Below are 23,869 nucleotides of genomic sequence, written 5' to 3'. Positions count from 1 at the left end.
CACTCCCATAAATGAATAATAAAACATAAAATTGTTGAATTCAATGTTGAGTCCAGAAGGCAGTAAAATTCCTAATTTAAAGATGAGGTCCTGTTCCTCAAGCTTCTGTTGACGTTCATTAGAACAGAGTAGGAGGCCAAGGAAACAGATGTCAGAATGGGAGTGGGGCAGAGAATTAAAATGAAAATTGACCAGATGCTCAGGGTCACACTTGCAGAATGAATGGAGGTGTTCCACAAAGCGATCACCCAATCTGCATCTGGGGTCTCCACTGTAGAGGAGAGCATATCGTGAACAGGGAATACAGTATACTGAATTGAAAGAAGTACAATAAATCACTGTTTCACTTGGAAGGGGTGATTGGGGTGCTAGTCAGTGGGAAGGGAAGAGGTAAAGTGCAGGTGTTGCACCTCCTGTGTTTGCATGGGAAGGTGCTGTGTGATGGACAGGGGCTGTCGGGGCTGACTGAACAGCAGACCATGGTGTCATGGAGGGAATGGTTCCTTCTGAATGCTGAAAGGAGAGATGGTGATGCATTTGGGTGGTGGCAATATGCTAAAGGTGGCGGAAATGGCAGAGGATAATTTATTGAATGCGGAGGCCTATGTGCTGGAAGGTGAGGACAAAGGGAACTATTATGGCTCTCAGAGGGAGAGAAGGGGTTAGAGTAGAAGCGCGGGAAATAGGGTGACGTGGCCAAGGGCGCTGTCAACCATGCTTGAGGGGAATTCGCGGTTGAGAAAAAAGGAAGACATATTGGAAGCACTGGTATGAAAGGTGGCATCCTCAGAACAGATCCGAAGGGGATGGAAAAACTGGGAGAATGGAATAGAATCCTTAAATGAACTGCTGAAGGCCATTGAAGAAAAATGTTCCGCTTGACTTCATAAAAATGTTTCAGTAAAGCTGCTGGCCTGTGTTTGTCCACTTCTGGAACCAACTTAATCCTGCTCCAGGGTAGGGTTGCCAACTCTCCAGGGTTGTCCTGGAATCTCAGGAATTAAAGATTAATCTCTTGGGCACTGCCACAAGAAACTCAGGAGAAAAATCATCAGCGCATGAGAAAAATTGTGTTTTTCTTTCATTTTCTTTGAACACTTTTGTTTCAATTATAAAAAATATTGCAGATGGGAAAAAAGGCTGTTTTCCAAGGCAGCGCAGTTAGAGCCAGGAGGTCATGTAATGAAACCTCCAGAAATACATCCAACTAGAGTTGGCAACCCTCCTCCAGGGCTGACTTGCTAGCCAGCTCAGTGTGGTAAAAGTCAAAATTTCCAGTTCATGTCTTGTTTGCATTTTCTAGTCTACAAAATCTTACATTCTGTTGTCATGCTTCTGTCAGCTTTTTTCATTATAAATTCCTATATCCACATTTATAGAAACTGTCAATGTAAACTTTAGATGTCATTACACCCTCTAACACCGTAACACCACCATACTGTGTCTCCGAACGCCTTAGTCTGATTTATTGAGAAATTCTTCTGTTCCAACGAACTCTACTTCCCAAACTAGGTTTATCTACTAAACTATGAATACAACTTTTTTTCTCTTCCAGACATTTCTGCAAGCTGTGTGATCTTTAAGAAACATATTAAACTGATATTTTAAAAACTGCGCAATGACATATGATCTTAGTCTACATAATGTAATGCTCAATTAAATACCAGGCATTATGCACCAACCTAACATTTCACCCTTAAGGCCTTTTTACTTTTGAAAATATCCTCCCTTCCTGTTCCTATACGTTCCATCTTCCCTGGCTGTAGGGTTCTTCGAATCCTTTACAGTACTACTCTGAAAGAGGTGTGTGAAATCAGCCAGGTGTGATTCTTCTTTCAGTTCATTCTTTGATCTGCAAACTCACCTTTATTACCCTTGTTTGTGGAATTACTATCACAAAAATCAGATACAGGTGAGGGAAAAAAAAGCATTGCAAAGGCATTTTATTATGTTGTAAAAGTAGATTACAAATCAAAAGGTCTACAAGGCTGAATCAGAAACATGCAGCACTATTGTAACTAGTCTGCCTAACAGCCCATAATAGTTCTTATCTCAACTGTGTCGAATATGTTATCAAGACGGCAACTTTAAAACTATTCAAACACATTACATTTTTATCTCCCCTTTTCTCCTTTCCTCTCCGTAAGGCAGTAATTCCAGTTGGGGTATATCAGCAAAAGGTCTCCAGGACCTCAACTTAGTGGAGATCATTCATTGGTGAATCTAAATAGTGAGTGAGTGCCAGGAGGATATCTGACTACAGATGGCATCAAAGCAGAGCACAATCTTGCTCTCACTTGGAGTTCATGTACATGTATGCTTTCCAGCATGGGTCACTGGATAGCAATCTAAAGCAGGGATTGTCATGACTGTATGTGTGGGCTTGAGTATCAGAAATTATATGGTACTTGGAAGTGAAACTGAGGCTGGAATTTTACCCTCGGTGGACAGTAAATCCGCCTCCACCTGGCTTGGGGATCCGGACCTCATTTTGCGGTCGACCAGGCCTCTAATTGGTCTGAGGCGGGACTTCCACCTCATTGAGGCAGGAAGTCATGCCTCATGGAGCTGCCAGCCAATCAGCGGCCTGACAGCTCTCTGTCCCAGCAGCGCCACCGGGAGCAGTGGCCACAGCTGGGACTGCAACCCAGTTGAAGACAGATGATGTCAGGGAGCCCCGGAGAAGTGGTAGGTTTTTGGGGCCTCGCTGGGGGTGATCAGTCGAGCCCCGCTGAGGCAAGGTGGACAATTGGGAGGACGGTGGGCGTGTTGGGGGTGGTTGGGGCATCGGGGGCGGCCCTCCATCGGGCACAGGGTGCCTGATCAAGAGGGAGCCACACCACCCCCAGGCCATCAGAAAGCTGCCTGCTTTTGTCAGGCGGCTTTTCTCGGGCCTGGATTGCCCGACCGGCCAAGGGTAAAATCCCTGTGGCAGCGGGCAGAGGCCCTGAAGTGGCCGTTAACTGACCACTTGAGTGCCTTGATGGGCCTGGGGCGGGCGGGCTGTTTTCCACCGCCGCTGCCCTGCGTAAAACAGTGGCGGAGGCGGGAGCAGGTCGGGAAAGGCCCCCCGAGCCTCCCGCTCCATTTTACACCCCCCCCCCACCCCCACCACCTTCCCACTCTTTTGGGGGGAGGGGGGTGGTAAAATTCAGCCCTGAAAGTAACTCAGTGTTTTGGGGAAAACACCTGAACTGGGGTTGTTGTAAGGTCAGATAGACAATGCTGCTGTAATGAACAGAAGTGTTTAATAAACATTGTTAAATTTTGTTAAAGTTAAATCTGTGACTTCAAGTGTGATTCTGCAACCTGAGATGTGACAGGGATCTTGGCTGATTCTTCCTTCTAGCATCTTCAACCTTCACTTACTCCCTATAGGAAAGACCCTGAAGGGTAAGCAATAGGTGAATAGTTTAATATTTGTTAGTTGTGTCATGTTTCCATTGTTTGCTTTTGCTGTAGACAAAGATTGATTATGTTAATTGAGTAGTGGTGGAATTGGCGATCTTTTTTATTGTGGTCTTCATGGGAAAGGCATTGAAAGAATCAAGCATAAATGATGGACTTCCTGATGAATCCTCAGCCATGCAAGGTGAACATGTGACAACAGTGGTCTGGAGCCTGATGGTGAAGCGCTTCTCTCCCAGCTGTGTGCTGTCTATCTAGAACCTTCTGATGCCCTGCCTGGTTGCCTTCCTTTACTTCTCCTCCTCTTGTGGCTCCTGTGATTGATGCTCTGGCACAGTTGCAGGTGGTAATGATCTCTTATGATCGCCAGATTGTGGAAGGTACAACAAGCCACCTCAAATCTGGATAACTTTTCAGCCAAATATTGCAGGGCATTTCCTGAGCAGGCAAGGCATCTGAACCTCTGTTTGAGGACCCCAGTGGTCTGATCTATGATATTTCTGGTGGCTGAGTGGCTCTCATCAAATGAGTCCTCAGCTGATGTTTGGAGGCTTCTCAGGGGATTTATGAGCTATGGTATCAGAGGGTATCCCTTGTTACCTCGCAGCCAGCCATGCACATTGTGAGGGGTTCAAGATTGTGGGATGGATGACAGTCTCACTACAAAAGCATTGGGACAGCTCCCTGGATAGCAAACATTTACACGCCTGATACGCTGCTGGTGGTCATAGATGAGCTACACATTGAGGGGATGGAATTTTTCCCTATACCGGAATACCTCAAGTTTAAATAAAGGGCTTGCTTGGCTACATGTGTACGGTCAATAGCATTTTGGACCTGGGGAATCCTGCAATCCTGCTGAATCCTCGTGCTCACTCTATAATCTTCACTGCCAATAAGAAATGATATATGAAACTGATATATGATCAGCACCCCATCCTCCAGTTTAAATATTCACTCCCCCCACCACCAACACGCATGGCAGCAGTGTATACCATATACAAACTGCCCTGCAGTAACTCACCACGCCTCTTTTGCCAGCACCTTCAAACCTGTGACTTCTTCCACCTAGAAGGACAAGGGCAGCAGAAGCATGGGAACACCACCATCTGCAAGTTTCCCTCCAAGTCAGGCATCATCCTGACTTGATAATATGTCACCATTGCTTCACTGTCGCTGGATCATAATCCTGGAATTCCCTCCCTAACAGCATTCTGGGTTACCCTCACCAGATGAACTGCAGTGGTTCAAAAGGCAGCTCACCATTATCTGTTCAAGGGCAATTATTGATGGGCAACAAATGCTGGCCTTGCCAGTGATGCCCACATCCTATGAAATGAATATAGAAAAAAAAATAGTGATTTGTCAGAGCATTTGGAACCTCAGAGACCTCGCTTATGCAGAAGTGCACAGAGGATTGTGATACATAACAGATACCACCTGTAGCAGCTTGGAAGCTTCCTGTAGGATAAAAATTAAGTGTTACTGAGGCCTTGACTGCCACAAGAACTCAGTCGGTGAGCAGTGGGAAACAGCAAGTCCAACAGTGGGGATAAAAGCAGCACAGAGGCAGTGAGAACTCAGTTGGTGAGCAGCAGGAAAGAGCAGGGGGAGAGGCGGGGGGAAATCGAAAAGTGACATCAGAGTAACATCACAATCAACAGTGAGAGCAGGGAAACAGAGAGTCGTTGGGGTGAGTATACAGGTAACCTTTTAATTGAATGTAATTTAAATCAAACATAGCATCAAACATCACAGGTAGCTGATTGGTTTGGGAAGAAGCTACCTGTTTGCTGAGTATCCGGTAAGTGACTAAGGTAAGTAAAGTATGTTAGTAACTAAAGTAAAGAGAAAGGTAAGGTCTACAGTTTTTTTAAATATATAGTAAGCAGTGTTTTTTATAGGGAATTAAGGTCCTTAGTGTAAATAATCTCTATTTTTTGAGTAATTTAAGGGAATAAATTAAGGGCAAGTCATGGCAGTGCAGCTCGTCAGCATGGTGTGCTCCTCCTGTGCAATGTGGGAAGTCAGGGACACTTCCAGTGTCCAGGGTGAACATGTGTGTAGGAAGTGTGTCCAGCTGCAGCTACTTGAAATCTGCGTTTCAGATCTTGAGCGGCAGCTGGGGACACTGTGGAGCATCCACGAAGCCGAGATCCTCGTGGATAGCACGAACAGGGAGGTGGACGTGAATATAGGAGGTATGATCAGTAAGTTCTCAGATGACACAAAACTTGGTGGTGTTGTAGATAGTGAGGAGGAAAGCCTTAGATTACAGGACAATATAGATTGGCTGGTAAGATGGGCAGAGCAGTGGCAATTGAAATTTAATCCTGAGAAGTGTGAGGTGATGCATTTTGGGAGGACTAACAAGGCAAGGGAATATAGAATGGATGGTAGGACCCTGGGAAGTACAGAGAGTCAGAGGGATCTTGGTGTACTTATCCATAGATCACTGGAGGCAGCAGAACAGGTAGATAAGGTGGTTAGAAGGCATATTTGATACTTGCCTTTATTAGCCGAGGCATAGCATATAAGAGCAGGGAGGTTATGATGGAACTGTATAAAACGCTAGTTAGGGCACAGCTGGAGTAATGTGTACAGTTTTGGTTGTCACACTATAGGAAGGATGTAATTGCACTGGAGAGGGTGCAAAGGAGATTCACCAGGATGTTGCTTGGGCTGGAGCATTTCAGCTATGAAAAGAGACTGGATAGGCTAGGGTTGTTTTCCCTTGAGCAGAGAAGGCTGAGAGGGACCTGACTGAGGTATAAAAAATTATGAGGGGCATAGATAGGGTAGATAGGAAGAAACTTTTTCCCTTAGCGGAGGGGTCAATAACCAGGGGGCATAGATTTAAGGTAAGGGGCAAGAGGTGTAGAGGGCATTTGAGGAAGAAAAATTTCACTCAGAAGATGGCTGGAATCTGGAACATACTGCCTGAAGGGGTGGTAACCCTCACAACATTTAAGATGTATTTATATGAGCACTTGAAACGACTTGGCATACAAGGCTGCGGGCCAAGTGCTGGAAAATGGGATTAGAATAGATAGGTGCTTGATGGCCAGCATGGACGTGATGGGCCGAAGGGCCTGTTTCTGCATTGTATAACTCTATTACTCTAAGCAATGCAGGCCTGGCTATGCTGTGAGGTCTGAGTCATTGTTCCATGAAACCACAGATTTCCTTGGTAAAGCAAAGTCTCCTCATATACTGGTCTTGTGAATGTAGGAGCAATGCTCTATGCAGACCCCAGGCGGATTGGGCCTTCTGCTAAGACCCCTCCACACTCTCCTGTCCCTCTCTGCTGCAACAGCTGGTTCTGCTCTACCTTGCCTCATCTCCTCCTCCCATTCCTCACATCTAGCAAGGGGCACATGACAAAGTACTCCTTTTTTCCAGATGACTGCTATAAGGTGTCTTTCTCTTCGGATATTAATCAGTTTGCTGGGCATTTCAGTTTCATTTCAGATTAGGAGCATTAACAACTTTTTTTTTAAATCTCCCCCATTATGCCATCACATTTGCTGAGACTAGAAAAAGCAAGAATCTTGCAAGGAGCTAACTATGCTTATTCCTGAATTCACAAGCACCAGAAACAGCTTTTGGCAGCCATTCATCTCATTTTGTTCAAGGGAAACTATTACAAAACTTGGCTAGACGATAGTGAAAAAGTTAAAGCAAACAGATCTTTCACAGACATGAAATGAGAGTGGGATGGCCTGGGTTGGTACACAAAGATGGTGGAATACAGAGAGCACATTCTATACAAGAGCAGTTCAAATCGTGTCAATAATACCTTGTTAAATGTAATTGCTTTTATTCTGATTTAATTCAAATCATCTAAGAACACTTCCATCACTGGAAACGAAGTTCAAACAAAGCACAGAAACTGCAGAGTGCCAACTGGTGCATCAAGCTGGCTCCACCATTTTTATAACACAAAAATGAAAATCTCTATTTCTATTTGGGCATTCACAATTCAGTTTCCAGTGCATGAATTCAACGGAAATTCTCATACCAACCATAACTGATATTGATTTGGCAATCTTCACTCAACGAGGTCAGAAGGACAAATTGGGTAGGAAATAGATCAGCAATGAAATAAGGGGTGTTTTTATCAAAACAGGTTTCGAAACACCTCATACCGTATTAGTAAATCTCTAATTTGTATCAGGCATATCAAGTAGCAGTACACTAAGATTAGTTTTTTCCAAATGTTCTAGTTTATTTTCCTAAATTTCAAGTTACAAGATTAAAACTCTAGCTTTCAAAAAAATAAAACAATGGCTATGTAACATGTTATTGTTAAGTTGATAGATTTCTTAATTTTTTAAAGTTGCATATTTTATCTACAATTTCCAAGCATCAGAATCACAAGTTAATTATTTTCCAGGACGCCTTGCCACTTGGTTTCAAAAAACTTTTTTCGACTTTGGGCCAAATCAAAAAGGAATTGGTGCAAAGCCAAAAATAGGTGAAGTAACCAACAGTAACTGGTTGTGAATGTTAAGCGACAATTCAGAACATACTGGTGACCAAAATGGTAAGTAAATCGAGCCTTATATCCTGTTCTGCTACTAATGAGGAGAGAGGGAGTTAGTTCCCTTTGTGAACTATTAACTACATTTGTGGCACACGTGATGGTACATCAACAATACAAATAACATTCTGCCTTCTGTGGCTGAGAATCCTCTGAGTCTGCTCACCTCTTCCAAACAGGTACCCTTGCTAACAGGCACAAGTGAATAATTGTACATATATTGTACTTGCTATGTATTTAGCAGGTTGTGTATGCAACTCTTTCTAAATAGACCATGCAAAATTATCACACCAGTGAAAGAAGTGGTTCAAACCTCACATAAGGTACAGCACATTTTGTTCTTTGGCCACATTGTGCAAAAATAGTAGTTAATCATCAGCTGAATTCGAACAATGGCAAAGGTCTATAAATAATTTGAATGCAGTGGACCTTCATTGACCTCAGCTAACAGTGCTTATAAATATATTTTACGAAACCATAAGTCACTGGAGTGCTCGTGAAAAGCACTAATGTAACTTTTCAAGAGCTTGACTAAATATGAAATGAGCCAAGTTTAATGTAGGACAATCTAAATAAATCTTATTGCCCTTTAAGATTCTGTGATTTAAAAAAAAATCTTATTCTTTAAATACTATAGTTAGGTAAAAAGTTTAGAAAACTGCAATATATAGACTATGAATTAAACTTTCATTAAGTTACAATTATGTCAGAGACAGAATTGGAGATAACAGGTAAAATGATTAACTACAACCACTACAATCAAACAGGTTTAACTCCTCCCTACTGTATTCCTGAGTGCAACGTGAAACTGCTTCATATATAGGAAGAAATTTTGGAACAAGCTGCCTTTTTTTATTGATCTTAGCAAACATTCACACTAAATCTCTATTTTTCCTGTCTTGAACTCATTTAATTACTTGTCTGAATGGCCTTCCATGTATTCCATTTACCTAATAACCTTGCATGAAGTATTTCTACCTGAGTTCCTTATTTGCTCCCGATTTAGAAATTACAGGACAATATCTTTGCATTGCCTGTTAGTGTTGTTATTGAGGACATTGCCATGCAGCCCTCACTATTCCATTTGAGCATCCAGAGTAAATTTTGTCCATTGAAGGAGAGTGTTAAAGCATAAGGGGAAGTGAGCTTTTAAAGATACATAGCCATTGTTTTAACAAGCCATTGTTCTGCAAATATGGGGTTTACTTTCAAAGTGAATACATGTCAGTATCATAAAGATGCACGCTTCCTGTGCTGATATCAGTCTCAGTTTGCTGATTTCAATAAGGGCACTACAATTCATCTCAGTGTCTCTGGGGGACTATCAAAGAATTCAGTTTTAAAAAAATCTAGAAATAAAAAGTTGATATCGGTAAAAATTACCATGAAATTGTTGGATTAATGTAAAAACAGAACTGGTTCACTAATGTCATTCCGGGAAGGAAACCTGGCCTATTTGTACTCCAGCCCCATTGAATATGGGACTCATAACTGCCTTTCAAAGTGGCCTAGCAAACTATTCATTTGTATCAAACTGTATTACCTTCTTAAGGGCAACGAAGGATGGCAACAAATCACGGCCTTGCCAGAGATGCCCTCATCTTGAAAATTAACATTTAAAATGTCAAAATTATTGTGAAATCAATACACAAAAATCAGAGTGTGCCAGGAATCTCACTGATAGCCACTGAAAGCATAAAACCAAAAAATCCCAAAGCCCTCACATCCAACTGCCACAACCCCACCAAAATTCACACTGACCTCCTAGAGTATTATATAATATAAAAACAAGAAATGCTGGAACCACTCAGCAGGTCTGGCAGCATCTGTGAAAAGAGAAGCAGAGTTAACGTTTCGGGTCAGTGACCCTTCTTCGGAAGTTCTGAAGAAGGGTCACTGACCCGAAACGTTAACTCTGCTTCTCTTTTCACAGATGCTGCCAGACCTGCTGAGTGGTTCCAGCATTTCTTGTTTTTATTTCAGATTTCCAGCATCCGCAGTATTTTGCTTTTATCCTAGAGTATTATCATGGCTATAATCTAACTTTGGGGTTCAAGTAAACTAACCATTCAAGTTTGACACACAGTCAACACCATTTGAACGTTTCAGTTAGTGCCTTGTAATCACTTTTCGCTATTTATTATGTCTTATATAAATCAGGAATTGTTGTAGCTCTATACAACAAACAACTGTATCACTATGTTAATGTGACCTTTTTTCAATGCTGATCTGTGATGCAATGGCAGTTTCCATCTCCCCACAGCAATTCAGTTATGACTTCCTATGAAGTCTTTCAATTTATACCCATACAGCTTCCTAGACATTTTTGATTTGCAAATAAAATCTCTGGTTATGTATGCTCACTGACCTGAAGTAAAGAATTAAACAATCAAACCTGCATTTGACCTATGTTATTGAACACTTTTTTCCTATTCCCTATTCATCTGTTGAAGGTACTGATTCTTTTAATGGCTTCATGAGTGAAAAAGTCCTGCTCAAGTAGCAGTTATTCCTCTGTATGTCCAGAACACAAATGTTGGTATTATTCAGCGATGAAAAGTATTATAGCTAAGTCCAATCGTGTCCTCACTTAGGGCTGAAATTTATAGTTCCGCCGCCGATTTTGGCGGCAGGCGAAAACAATGGTGGTGCATCTCGTGGAGCCGCCATGATATTAAGTGCTGCGGCTCAGTTAAATAGTCAGGGAGTCCCGCGCCCCTGATCGTGTGGAGGGGGTGGGCTGGCCGTCCCCGGCAATGGTGTCAGCTGCTTGTGCGCAGATGTTGATGGCATTTTTAAAGGGCTTTGAGCCCTACCATTCAATTTAAATATTTAAAGAAACACTTAATTAAAAAAATGAACAACATTAATTTTGCCCCTCTCCCTCCACCCCCGCCAATAACCATAAAATTACTTGCCCTCTGCCCCACCAAAACACTTACCTTGACCACCTGACCTTCCCCCCCCCCTACAAAGTGCATAAACTTCAACCTAAAATCCTTCCCACCATCCTCTACACCAATGATGTTTCTTTGACCCCGATCCTCCCCACCCTGCACTGAGAAACTTACCGTCTCCCACCCCCCCTAACCAGTGTTCTGCCTCGTTTCCCCAGACGGGGATCTGAAGGTGTGGGAGTGCCGGCCAGCTGCACTAAGATTGCACCGGGACAGACAGCAGGAGCATAAGTGTAATTATTTCATTGATTTTAATTTATTTGAATATTTAAATGGTGGTCGTGCCACCGAGTGACGGGGGGCTGCAACGAGGCCTTGCCGCTGCTGGCAATATCAGGCGGGACCGTCCCGGCATCGGGGTGCCTGGCAGTCTTCTCCCAGAGACATTTTTCGCCCCCCCCCCCACACCTGACATCGGAGGGTCTGTAAAATTCAGCACCTAATGTCCACACATGTATACTTTCCAATAGAAATCACTGGATATTAATCAGCAACAGGAACAACATCTGATTTCTCAACCCCTCCTACCCACGATATTCAACCCAGGAACATTAAGGGCTAGAAATTGGCATACCTTGGTTTTCAGGCGGGGTTGGGGGGGGGCCTGCCCACATCAGTGCCATTGGAGGTGGGCTGCACGTAAATTTGGTGTTCCACCTCATTACCATGATTATGCGAGTCTGAGTGTCTGCCTCACTACTGGCTGCCTCTTCACGCTGCAGGTTGCTTCTGACTCAGTCGGGGGCCAAATGACATTTTGGTAATAGCACGTGTTACAGCCAGCCTACTCTTCTTAAAGGCAGTCTGTCCCTTTTAAAGGGAAACTATACTGAATAATGTGCTGCAATTTAAAACATGAAAAATGGAATACCAGGCCAGAGAAAGGGTAATGGATGTGGTTCTGGAACCATTAGTGGTGGAATTGGAATAGGGTGGGGGGGGGGGGGAAAGAGATACCATGGTTCTTCTGGCGGGCCAGAAAGCAGGAAGTCCTCTAGGACCACCCTCAGAAGGAAGAGGGAACAGGTGACCGGGGAGGTAAATTCTCACTGTCTGAACCTGAGGAACTGGCAGTAGAGCCACAAGATGTCTAATGATCTCAAGGGGTTGGTCAAGGTCTTTCGTAGTGCCAAAATTCGCACCTTAAGTTAAAGGCCTGCTACCTGACCCAAACCCGATGGGACCTGCCAACATATGTCGGGTTCGGGTCAGGTGGGACCACTCTTCCGGGGTCCGGCCTTCGGGCACGGGTCAGGTCGGGTCGGGTCTGGTTCGGACACACACAATGAGAATCGCAGGCAAGTGTTAAAAGTTAAAAACTTACCTTAGCTGGGGATGTCAAAGAGGGAAACTCTCTGAGTCTGCACGGTGAGCATCTCTATGATGTCATCACGCTCATGCTGCAGCTTCCCGAAGATTGAGGGTCGCAAGGTAAGTAAAGGGAACAATCCGGTGGTTGGGTCGGGCCAGGTCAGGCTCGGGTCGGGTCGGACGCGGACGGAAAATGGAGGGACTCGGGCCGGGTCGGGCTCGGGTCCGATGCGTTTCCATCGTGTTTGGGTCGGGTTTTGTTTTTGTGACTTAAGCAGGCCTTTATCTCAAATGTTGTCCCAATGTGGATACCTAATTCAGCACACACTAGGAATAGAACTTGAAACCTTCTGCTTTGCATTAGTAAAACACCAGTTAGTACACCCAAGATCATACAGAGAAATTATTAAACATTTAATCAGATTTTAAAATACATTTTATCCTATGTTTCATCCTTCCTTCCCAACTGCCATGCTTTTATATGACTGAATCTTGAGAATAATATCCAATTGTATTGTTGAAGTTGTGATGATGAGAAACCCAGGTAATCCTTCGGATCCTGAGAACAGGAAGTGCTGGAAATACTCAGCAGGATCCTTAGGATCTGACCTGCTTTGAAAGGAGAATGTGCAAATGGGATGATACTTGGAGTGACTCTGCCCAGATTACCACTATCTGTCATCATTTAGGAAATTAGAAGTAAGAACCACTCCATTGCAATTTCAGGTGGAAGAAAAATAAATTACTTTTATTGCATTTCAAATAATTGAGGTGGGGCAGGGACTATTGTTCTGATTACAAAGAGACAAATCCACAGCTGGTGTTATTCCACAGACAAGCACATCCAGCCTATCCCATTGCTCAATAATCTGTATAGAGCACTCCTCAGACAGAGATGATATTTTCTCTAATTATATTCATATTCAGTAGGTATTTATATTTATTTAGAGCCATTGACACAACTGAAAATTATTTTAGTGAAATAAAGATGATTTAATATAGTTTTCAAAATGATATATAATTATATAAATCTACATTATTTTACAAATTTAAGATACTATACAGCATATGATCTGCTTAGAAGATCAACCACAGGAAATTGTCTTTTCTTGTTAAAAAAAAAACTTCAGGCCAGCATTTAACACCACTCCCACCCCCGGGAGTGGACTAGCAAGCAGAGGAGCTGTAAAATCACGTGGGATGCGGGGGGGGGGGGGGGGGGGGTTGGGGAGGGATGCCATTTAAGGGCCTCTTCACACTGCCGCTAGTATTTTAGCGATGGCCAACGGGCACTTCAGCACCTGTACAGGCCACCTAGTAATAACTGGCGAAAAAAAACAACAGGGTCATAACACCTCCACCCCTGGCAGAATGAAATGCCATTTCTGAAATGCGTTTCATTACAATGTGTAAAAAAATACAAATTGAGATAACACATTTGTTTCCGCATTTTCAGGCATATACTTTTCTAAAATGTTCAGACTACAGCAACAAGTTCCACCAGAACATTTCGGCTTTAAATTTTCAAAAGGTTGTCCCAATTAACCCATTTCAAATTTCCAGGCATAGTCTTCCAATTGTTTTATGTTTTCCTTCCACGTGTCCCTATTGTCCATCACCTCAGCCAGGTGAACTGCACAACTCGGAGCACTGACCACTACTGGGCTCACTATTCTCTGAGAGGTTTCTTGAGTACCCCTTAACCTATGTGGCATCACTTGGCACTGGAAAACCATCTGGTGTAACAGAAGCTGACTTTTTCTCACCCTGGTGTGTCAAAGGAATTTGACAGGTTTCCTCCAACACATTTGTCTCTTTAAGACACATGGTGTTGCACACTCTGTCCATACAAAGAACAAAGTTAATTACAGCACAGGAACAGGCCCTTCGGCCCTCCAAGCCTGCGCCGATCCAGATCCTCTCTCTAAACATGTCGCCTATTTTCTAAGGTTCTGTATCTCTTTTCTTCCTGCCCATTCATGTATCTGTCTAGATACATCTTAAAAGACTCCATCGTGCCCGCGTCTACCACCTCCGCTGGCAACGCGTTCCAGGTGCCCACCACCCTCTGCGTAAAGAACTTTCCACGCATATCCCCCCTAAACTTTTCCCCTTTCACTTTGAACTCGTGTCCTCTAGTAATTGAAACCCCCACTCTGGGAAAAAGCCTCTTGCTGTCCACCCTGTCTATACCTCTCATGATTTTGTACACCTCAATCAGGTCCCCCCTCAACCTCCGTCTTTCTAATGAAAATAATCCTAATCTACTCAACCTCTCTTCATAGCTAGCGCCCTCCATACCAGGCAACATCCTGGTGAACCTCCTCTGCACCCTCTCCAAAGCATCCACATCCTTTTGATAATGTGGCGACCAGAACTGTACGCAGTATTCCAAATGTGGCCGAACCAAAGTCCTAGACAACTGTAACATGACCTGCCAACTCTTGTACTCAATGCCCCGTCCGATGAAGGAAAGCATGCCGTATGCCTTCTTGACCACTCTATTTACCTGCGTTGCCACCTTCAGGGAACAGTGGACCTGAACACCCAAATCTCTCTGCACATCAATTTTCCCCAGGACTTTTCCATTTACTGTATAGTTCACTCTTGAATTGGATCTTCCAAAATGCATCACCTCGCATTTGCCCTGATTGAACTCCATCTGCCATTTCTCTGCCCAACTCTCTAATCTATCTATATTCTGCTGTATTCTCTGACAGTCCCCTTCACTATCTGCTACTCCACCAATCTTAGTGTCGTCTGCAAACTTGCTAATCAGTCCACCTATACTTTCCTCCAAATCATTAATGTATATCACAAACAACAGTGGTCCCAGCACGGATCCCTGTGGAACACCACTGGTCACACGTCTCCATTTTGAGAAACTCCCCTCTTACTGCTACTCTCTGTCTCCTGTTGCCCAGCCAGTTCTTTATCCATCTAGCTAGTACACCTTGGACCCCAAGCGCCTTCACTTTCTCCATCAGCCTGCCATGGGGAACCTTATCAAACGCCTTACTGAAGTCCATGTATATGACATCGACAGCCCTTCCCTCATCAATCAACTTTGTCACTTCCTCAAAGAATTCTATTAAGTTGGTAAGACATGACCTTCCCTGCACAAAACCATGTTGCCTATCACTGATGAGCCCATTTTCTTCCAAATGGGAATAGATCCTATCCCTCAGTATCTTCTCCAGCAGCTTCCCTACCACTGACGTCAGGCTCACCGGTCTATAATTTCCTGGATTATCCCTGCTACCCTTCTTAAACAAGGGGACAACATTAGCAATTCTCCAGTCCTCCGGGACCTCACCCGTGTTTAAGGATGCTGCAAAGATATCAGTCCTTTAAATGAAAGTTTGGGTAGGAATCTGCCTTCTTAATCGTAGTGACTTTTCTATAGTCTATGCCAGTTTGAGTCGTCCCACAAGGTTTAGACGTCAAAACTATCTGTGGATTCCAACTGTCCTGGCTAGGTTCAACTAAGCTGCCCTTCAGCTTGCATTATACCTGTTTCCACTTGGGCCCATCTGTCTAGACCTAAGTGACAAGGATGTTGTTTTAAAGGAATGGTTCTCCCTATACCCACATCATGTGTGGCTAAGGTTGTGCATCCCGGCTTATCCCTACAAACTTTTTGAAACATTGTGAAAACCCTGGTTAGGACTTTACGCTGTTTTGGCTCTAAGTGTAAAAGCCTATTGTTTAATTTTCCTAGCCATTCTGTATTCGCTAATCGGATAGTTAGAGGTTCAATCTGAGAATTTCCTAGGCCTGTTTCTGCCTCATCCTCACTATCCTTTTCTTTCTCAACACTCCCGATTACCTGACATACCTGTACTGGCTTATCCTCCTCCATGCGGTAATATTGTTTGAACATATTAATGTGACACAACCGGTTGTTCTTCTGGCGACACCTACAGTTACTATCCCAGATATTAAGTCACTCTCTAGGTGTACTTTATACAAAGGTACGGTTATCCACTCCCCGCCAATTCCATTAACTAAAACTTTTGTGTTCAAGGCGCTCTCTGATGGAAACCTCATATCTTTCCACAGCAAGAGTGTTTGGGTTGCTCCTGTGTCCCTGAGTATAATGATAGGTTTTCCTGCCTCATTTACAGGATACGGAGTTACTCTCCCCTTTGACAAAAAATCATTCTAACTCTCAGGTATTTTATTCTTAACCTCTACACTCCTTTTAGTTTTAGTATCTGGTTTCATATTCACAGCTGTCAAAGCTATGCTATACTCTCAGAGTCTTTTCATCTGCACTAACTTTGCGTACCCCAGCAAGTCCTATAGGTTCACCTTGCAATTTCCAACACTCTGAACGAAGGTGATAACATTGCAAGGATAACATTTTGACTTGTGCACCACACGTCTACCCTCAGCACTTTCCTTTCTGACCTGAGGAGGTGATCGTAGGGCATTCCCAGCTGTTCCTTCTTGTCCCTGGCTACTTGATTTGATTTGATTTCTGATTTAGAGATACAGCACTGAAACAGGCCCTTCGGCCCACCGAGTCTGTGCTGACCATTAACCACCATTTATACTAATCCTACACTAATCCCATATTCCTACCACATCCTCACCTGTCCTTATATTCCCCTACCACCTACCTATACTAGGGGCAATTTATAATGGCCAATTTATCTATCAACCCGCAAGTCTTTTGGCTGTGGGAGGAATTCGAAGCACCCGGAGGAAACCCACGCAGACACAGGGAGAACTTGCAAACTCCACACAGGCAGTACCCAGAATTGAACCCGGGTCGCTGGAGCTGTGAGGCTGTGGTGCTAACCACTGCGCCACTGTGCCGCCCATTCTTGCATTCTTTTCACTCTCCCACTTTCTATCTTTCTCCGGTTTATGGGGGTGATGGACAAAATAAGTTGGCTTATTCACAAGCTCAAAATCATCAGAAATCTCTGCTGCTTGCCTAGCTTTCAAAACTTACAGGTTATTTACATGAGTTTTCACGACTGAAGGAATGGAGTTTTTAAACTCTAAGAAAATCAATTCTTGAAGGTTCTCATATGTGGTTTCTATCTTCAATGCCCATATCCAATGGTCAAAAGTAATTTGCTTCACCCTCTTAAATTCTAAATATGTCTGCCCAGCCAATCTCTAAGTTCCTAAACTTCTGATGGTAAGCGTCAGGGACTAACTCATATGCAGCGAGAATAGCCTTTTTTGCCATCTCATAATCTGTACAAGCCTCTTCAGGAAGCATGGCATAAGCTTCATGAGCTCTACCCACCTGCTTGTCCTGAAGTGTCCAGCTTTCTTTCGGTCATTTCACCTGCTTAGCTATTTTTTCAAAAGATATGAAAAATGCCACTCGGTCCCTTCCCTCGAACTTAGGAAGAGCCTGTATAAATTTAAACAACTTTTCGCTGGGTCCTGCGCTAAATTCAGGTTCTTCCTGACCCAAATTTTCCCTGGATTTAAGACTACCCTTTTGTCTTAGTTCCATCTCTTTTAGCCTAAATTCCCTCTCTTTCTCCCTGTCTTCCAATTCAAGTTTTCTTAATTCTTTTTCTGCCACAAGTTGTTTTGTTTCTAACTGAATCCTAGCCAATACCACTGCATCACTCTTGGCCCTATTACTTTCTTGTCTTTCGTATTCCCTTTCTTGTTCCTCGTATTGCCCTTCAGCTTCATCATCATCATCTTCTTCCACTAATTCGAGATGTTCGGCTATTATGTCAATTATCTCTGCTTTTTTGGTACCTGATTTCAATTTCAACACCAGTTTCACTGCCAATTCTTTTAATTTGTTCTTAGTTAAAGTTATCAAGTCACTCAGGGAAACATTCTGCTTTCCCAAAAACTCTACTGTAACCACTAATGCTATTACAATGGTATAGACTGTACCTTATTATACAAGAGACCTGGTTCTTTTACTTTCTTTGCAATTGGTGTTAGATTTAGATCCCAACAATGGAGTTTCCAACTGCTGTGATCCCAGACATGAGAGCAATTAAATATGATGCCAAACGCAAGACCCCAATTTAAATATGTTATCTCAGAAACAAGTAATTAATATGATTCCAAATGCGAGCCCTCCAAATTAGTCTGATTCTGATCCCAGATGTGAGCCACCAAATTAAATATGATTCAATTTCGAGTGAGCCCCCAATTAATATGTTACGACAGACCACTCAAGTCAAAGCCCCCAATCAAAATACATTATTCTGATTGTGGTGGGAGAAATGCACCATTGATTCAGTCCTTTCCCTCCACAGATTACCTAACATTATTTTAAACTTTCCAAATTAAAGAAAGACCAGCCAAATTGTACCATCTATTAACCCCTGAATGATGCTACCCAAACCAGGTGTCTTTAGATCAACAAATTAACTGTTTAGTTAGAAAAACTAAATTCTTAAACACTACTAAGATATGAACAACATTTAAAATAGAAAAAATTAGAGTCCTTGCATATTTACGCTCCTGCCAAAGTGAAATCTTCCAATGTGAAACTGTCCAAGGTTGCTTGAAGTCCTCACAGCCATCCAATTGGAGGAAAAAAAGGTTCTTTAACAGTAGAACAGTCCGTAGTCAAGTCAGCAGTTGAATTGATGCTCTTCTTCCAGTGATGAATTTCAACAAATACAGTTCAGTAGTTAAAGGAATTTGGTTATTTTCTTTTAGGAAATTAATCTGGCTTGACATCAGAATTCTGAGAGTATAATAAATGAGGTTTAAATAAACCGAGAGAGAGTTCTCATTTCCTTCAGTATATGCTGGTCCAGCTGTCTGTTTGTGTCTCTGAGTTAGAACAGTCTGTTTCCACTATAAGCCAGTTCAAAATAAAATTGTAACATTGTATCTCTCAATCTTCAGTCTCTGAGTGGCTGTATCCTGGGGCAACAAGAATGCATTCTTTAACTCTGTCTCTGAATGGCTGTATCCCAGGGCAACGAGAATGCATTCTTTGACTCAGTCTCTGGAGCTTGTTGCCTTAAAGCAGTACTGCTCCTTTTCCAGCCTTAAAGGCACACGGCATTTTTCCCAAAAGAAAAACTACATGATCATAACACCATTGACCAGAAATATAACTGGACCAGCCATTTAAATACCATGGCTACAAAAGCAGGTCAGGTGCTGGAAACTCTGTGGCGAGTAACTCACCTCCTGACTCCCAAAGCCTGTCCACCATCTACAAGGCACACGTCAGGAGTGTGATGGAACACTCTCCACTTGTCTGGATGAGTGCAGATCCAACAACACTCAAGAAGCTCAAAACCATCCAGGACAAAGCAGCCCGCTTGATTGGCAGCCCATTCACCACCTTCAACATTCACTCCCTCCACCACCAACGTACAGTGTCAGCAGAGTGTACCATCTACAAGACGCACTGCAGCAACTCACCAAGGATCCTTAAACAGCACCTTACAAACCCATGACCTCTACCAACTAGAAGGACAAGGGCAGCAAATGCTTTGGGAACACCACCACCTGCAAGTTCCCCTCCAAGTCACATACCATCCTGACTTGGAACTATATCGCCGTTCCTTTACTGTCGCTGGGTCAAAATCCTGGAACTCCCTTCCTAACAGCATTGTGGGTGTACCTACCTCACATGGACTGCAGTGGTTCAAGAAGGCAGCTCACCTCCACCTTCTCAAGGGCAATCAGGGATGGGAAATAAATGCTGGCCTAGCCAGCGACGCCCACATCCCATGAATGAATTAAAAAAATGCAGTGCAGCAAATTGCCCAGGCTTCTTCGACAGCAGCTTCCAAATCAGCAACCTTCGCCACCTAAATAGACAAGGGCAGCAGGTGTGTGGGAACACCACCATCTGCAAGTTCCCCTCCAAGTCACAAATCATGCTGACTTGCTAACCTACCTCTTTGATCAAGCTTTTAGTCAGCTCTCCTGATATCTCTTACATTGGCTCTGAGTCAGTTTTTGGCTGATTACGCATCTGTTAAAGGCACAACATAAATGCAAGTTGTTTCTGATGGGAGTTTAAAAAAACAAATTAAAATAAGTCACTTCCAAAGGATTATAAACATTAGGATGAAGCCTAATAATGTATTTTCCTAAAGTTTCATTTTACTTTCACCTTTTCTGAGAAAGCATGATTAGCCTTATCCATAACCACACACAAAAATATTTTTTTCAGTTGTTCTGGTAAAGAATTGCCTGCCACTTGTGTAGTTCAGGAAGTAGTTAAGCACATGCTTCTAGCTATGACCATGACACACTGCTTTCATTTCGGAAACAGCAGTTTATGGTCCTGAAAATGGCTATGCAACTTTGTTCCTTTGGGAAAAGTTAGTCAAAGGACATCTCAAACTAAGGAACAACTTGAAAAATATATTAGACAAAACTCTGAACATTAGCAGTTATATTTTCTATAGTATGGTCCTGATGCAATCCTTAAAGTAATCAATGGACAGCATCAAGAACTAGATTTCACAAAGTACTGTCATTCAACAAGTAAAAAAGTATGGCACTTCTAACCTTGCATGTTTATTTATAAATAGCCTTATGCCGAACGCAAGACTCTGGGATTTCTATTTGCACCATATTTGGAATTGGCTCAATTCAAAATTCTTTGCTATCTCCCATCCCCTGGCACAAATGCTGCTAATTTGAAAAGACAGAAAGACTTGAATTTATATCGCACTTTTCACAACGCCCGGGCATCTCAAAGTACTTTACAGCCGTTGATGTATTTTTGAAGAGCAGTTACTGTTGTAATGTAGGAAATGCAACAGCCATGTTGTGCACAGCAAGCTCCCACAAACAGCAATATGACAATGACCTGTTTATAATAAAATCTGTTTATGTGATGTCAATTGAGGGATAAATATTGGCCAGGAGACCAGGGATAACTCCCCTTCTTTGAAATAGTGCCATGGGATCCTTTACATCCACCCATGCAGGCAGATAGGGCCTCAGTTTAACATCTCATCCTCCAACAGCGCAGTACTCTCTCAGTACTGCCCTGGAACGTCAGCCTTAATTTTTGTGCTGAAGCCCAGGAGTGGGGCTTGAACCCAGAAATTTTATGACCCAGAAACGAGCACGCTACCAACTGAGCCATGGCTCACACCAACAACTTGGATCAAATCACTTAAGAATTGCAAGCAGGGGCAATATATTTAATGTGATCCTCAACTTCAAGTGTTTTCTTTCTGTGTAACTTAACCATGAAAAATAGCTGCCTATGAAACAGGCAGCAATTATTTTTTATTCAGCAATATAATACGGCAATTCCAAAATTTTCATAGTTAGCTGATATTTAGTTTTTTGATAATGCACAGAAAATGTACTCAAGAGGATGTTTAAAGCTACAGAGGAACACACAGCACCATAAAAGTAAAACACTGGTCAGAGGTTTATATCTCTGCAAACAATAATATTCCTATCCTTAAAATTTACACTAAAATTATCAGCATTCTCCATGTACTGAATTAGTATTTTATGCAATGCCACAGACTGAAGATTCCTGCTACTATTTCTACTGCAGTTAGCATTTTTAACAATTAACAACACAACTGTACTCATATGCTAACTATTTCCTCAACTCATCTCATCTTCTATTTATGTTTAAAATGAATACTGAGAGTAAGTTTACTTTTTAAGAGCAATTAAACACAATTGTATGATGCAATATGCTGGAGCATAAACATAGGGCATTACAGAGTATTGGGATGTGGGTTAAAGGCTTGCTCGGGTCTGCAAATGAAACCCGACCCGAGTCCGACAGAACCACATCTGACCCAGCCCAAGTCCTTTCGTGTTTTCCTGCGCCCGACCTGACCCAACCACCAGAATGTTCAGTTAACATAGCTTCCATTTTTCACTTTTTAAGCTTGTGCAGATAAGCAACAAAAACTGTAACTGGACTTGAAAGGTTGTTTAAAAAGTACATTAAGATTTGAGCCACATACTGGAGGTGGTGAGAGAGTGTGTCCGACCTGGCCCGACCCGACCCGAGCCCGAATGCCAGACCCAGAAGAGCGGCCCAACCCGAACCCGACACATGTCAGCGGGTCCCGTGAGGATAAAGCTCTGCTGATGTGTATTTTGTTGAACGTGTCGGATCAGATCTCCCAAGTGGCTAATTTTTAACATTAAAGGAGAATGAAAACATGGGTTGGGGGGGGGTGGGGGTGGGGGGGAGGATTGCGGGTGTTAGCAGAATTTTAATGTGCCTACCACTCCATTCATTCTGGAAAATAATGTCATTTTCAGGTACCGAAGGGTGGACCATGCATCATATATGTGTACTGCCCAGGGGTATCAGACATTGAGCAAAGGTACTGCTGCAGGTCAAAACAAAAATGTGGCATAAATCACAATGCCATGAATGCTCCTGCTGGCTCCACAGCTACTCAGTTCCATCCACCACCCCATGATTACTTCCCCAGCCCCCATTCAAGTTAAACTTCTAGGTTGGTTCAGCAAATGAGCTGCCATATTTATGCACTCCTCATTGGCAAGTTACCTATCAGTGCTAACTGAATGTGTGCAGTTCAACTAAACCTTCAAATGAGGCCCAAACATAAAAATAATTCAGGCCTCTTACTATTGTCATCAAGTTAGAAATGCAATTGCTCACCTGATGTGCTCTATCATTGAATATTAGCCTATAATTTATTTCATAGCATCTAAAGCCAAGCACAAAAGTTTGTGGAGGTCCAACAGGCTACCAAGGCACTTTAAACTTGGCTTCATGCTGGGCTGCAGTTAGACTATGACGTCTATGATTCTGAGACCAACTTTCAGAGTGGTATTACAACTCTTGGCTTCCATGCAATCTCAGTCTTGAGTTACACTGCTGCTCTTGCACGGATGTGCATTCGATACTGCTTTGCATTAATGGTAAAGTGGTACGGTGGTGAAACTGTTAGCTTAGCATTGGTTTAAGGTGATATAATGTGGCTACAAGAGCAGGTCAGAGGCTGGGAATTCTGCGACAAGTAACTCACCTTCTGACTCCCCAAAGCTTGCCCATCATCTCCAAGGCACAAGTCAGGAATGTGATGGAATACTCTGCACTTGCCTGGATGAGTGCAGCTTCAACAATACTCAAGAAGCTCGACAACATCCAGGGCAAAGCAGCCCACTTGATCAGTGCCCCATCCACCATCTTCAACATTCACTCCCTCCACCACAAGCACACAGTGATAGCAGTGTGGACCATCTACAAGATGCACTACAGCAACGCACCAAGGCTCCTTAGCCAGCACCTTCCAAACCCATGAGTTCTACCACCTAGAAAGACAAGGGCAGCAATGCATGGGAACACCACCACCTGCAAGTTCCCCTCCGAGTCACACATCATCCTGACTTGGAATTATGTTACTGTTCCTTCGTCGTTGCTGGGTCAAAATCCTGGAACTTCCTTCCTAACAGCACTGTGGGTGTTCCTACTCCACATGGACTGCAGTGGTTCAAGAAGGCAGCTCACCACCACCTTCTCAAACGCAATTAGGGATGGGCAATAAATGCTGGCCTAGCCAGTGATGACTACATCTCATGAACAAATACAAAAAGCCAAAAGTGAAGGTCTGGGAGCAGATTGCCCATTTGCTACAGTTACATGTGTGGCCCATGGAAACCTGGGAATATTGAAAAATAAAGAGGGAATTTTAAGAATAAACAATTCATACAAGTA

At 43.0% G+C, this 23,869-nt stretch overlaps 1 protein-coding gene across 5 annotated transcripts in view; it reads right to left on the bottom strand.

The window, feature by feature from the left end:
• The window catches only part of eva1c (eva-1 homolog C (C. elegans)), a 169,548-nt gene that overhangs the window by 139,199 nt on the left and 6,480 nt on the right, over nt 1–23,869 (bottom strand). The gene's annotated exons all lie outside the window — the stretch shown is intronic.

This window comes from Heterodontus francisci, chromosome 10, assembly GCF_036365525.1.
Source record: "Heterodontus francisci isolate sHetFra1 chromosome 10, sHetFra1.hap1, whole genome shotgun sequence".
NCBI lineage: Eukaryota > Metazoa > Chordata > Chondrichthyes > Heterodontiformes > Heterodontidae > Heterodontus > Heterodontus francisci.
This window is presented reverse-complemented; position numbering and strand designations above follow the sequence as displayed.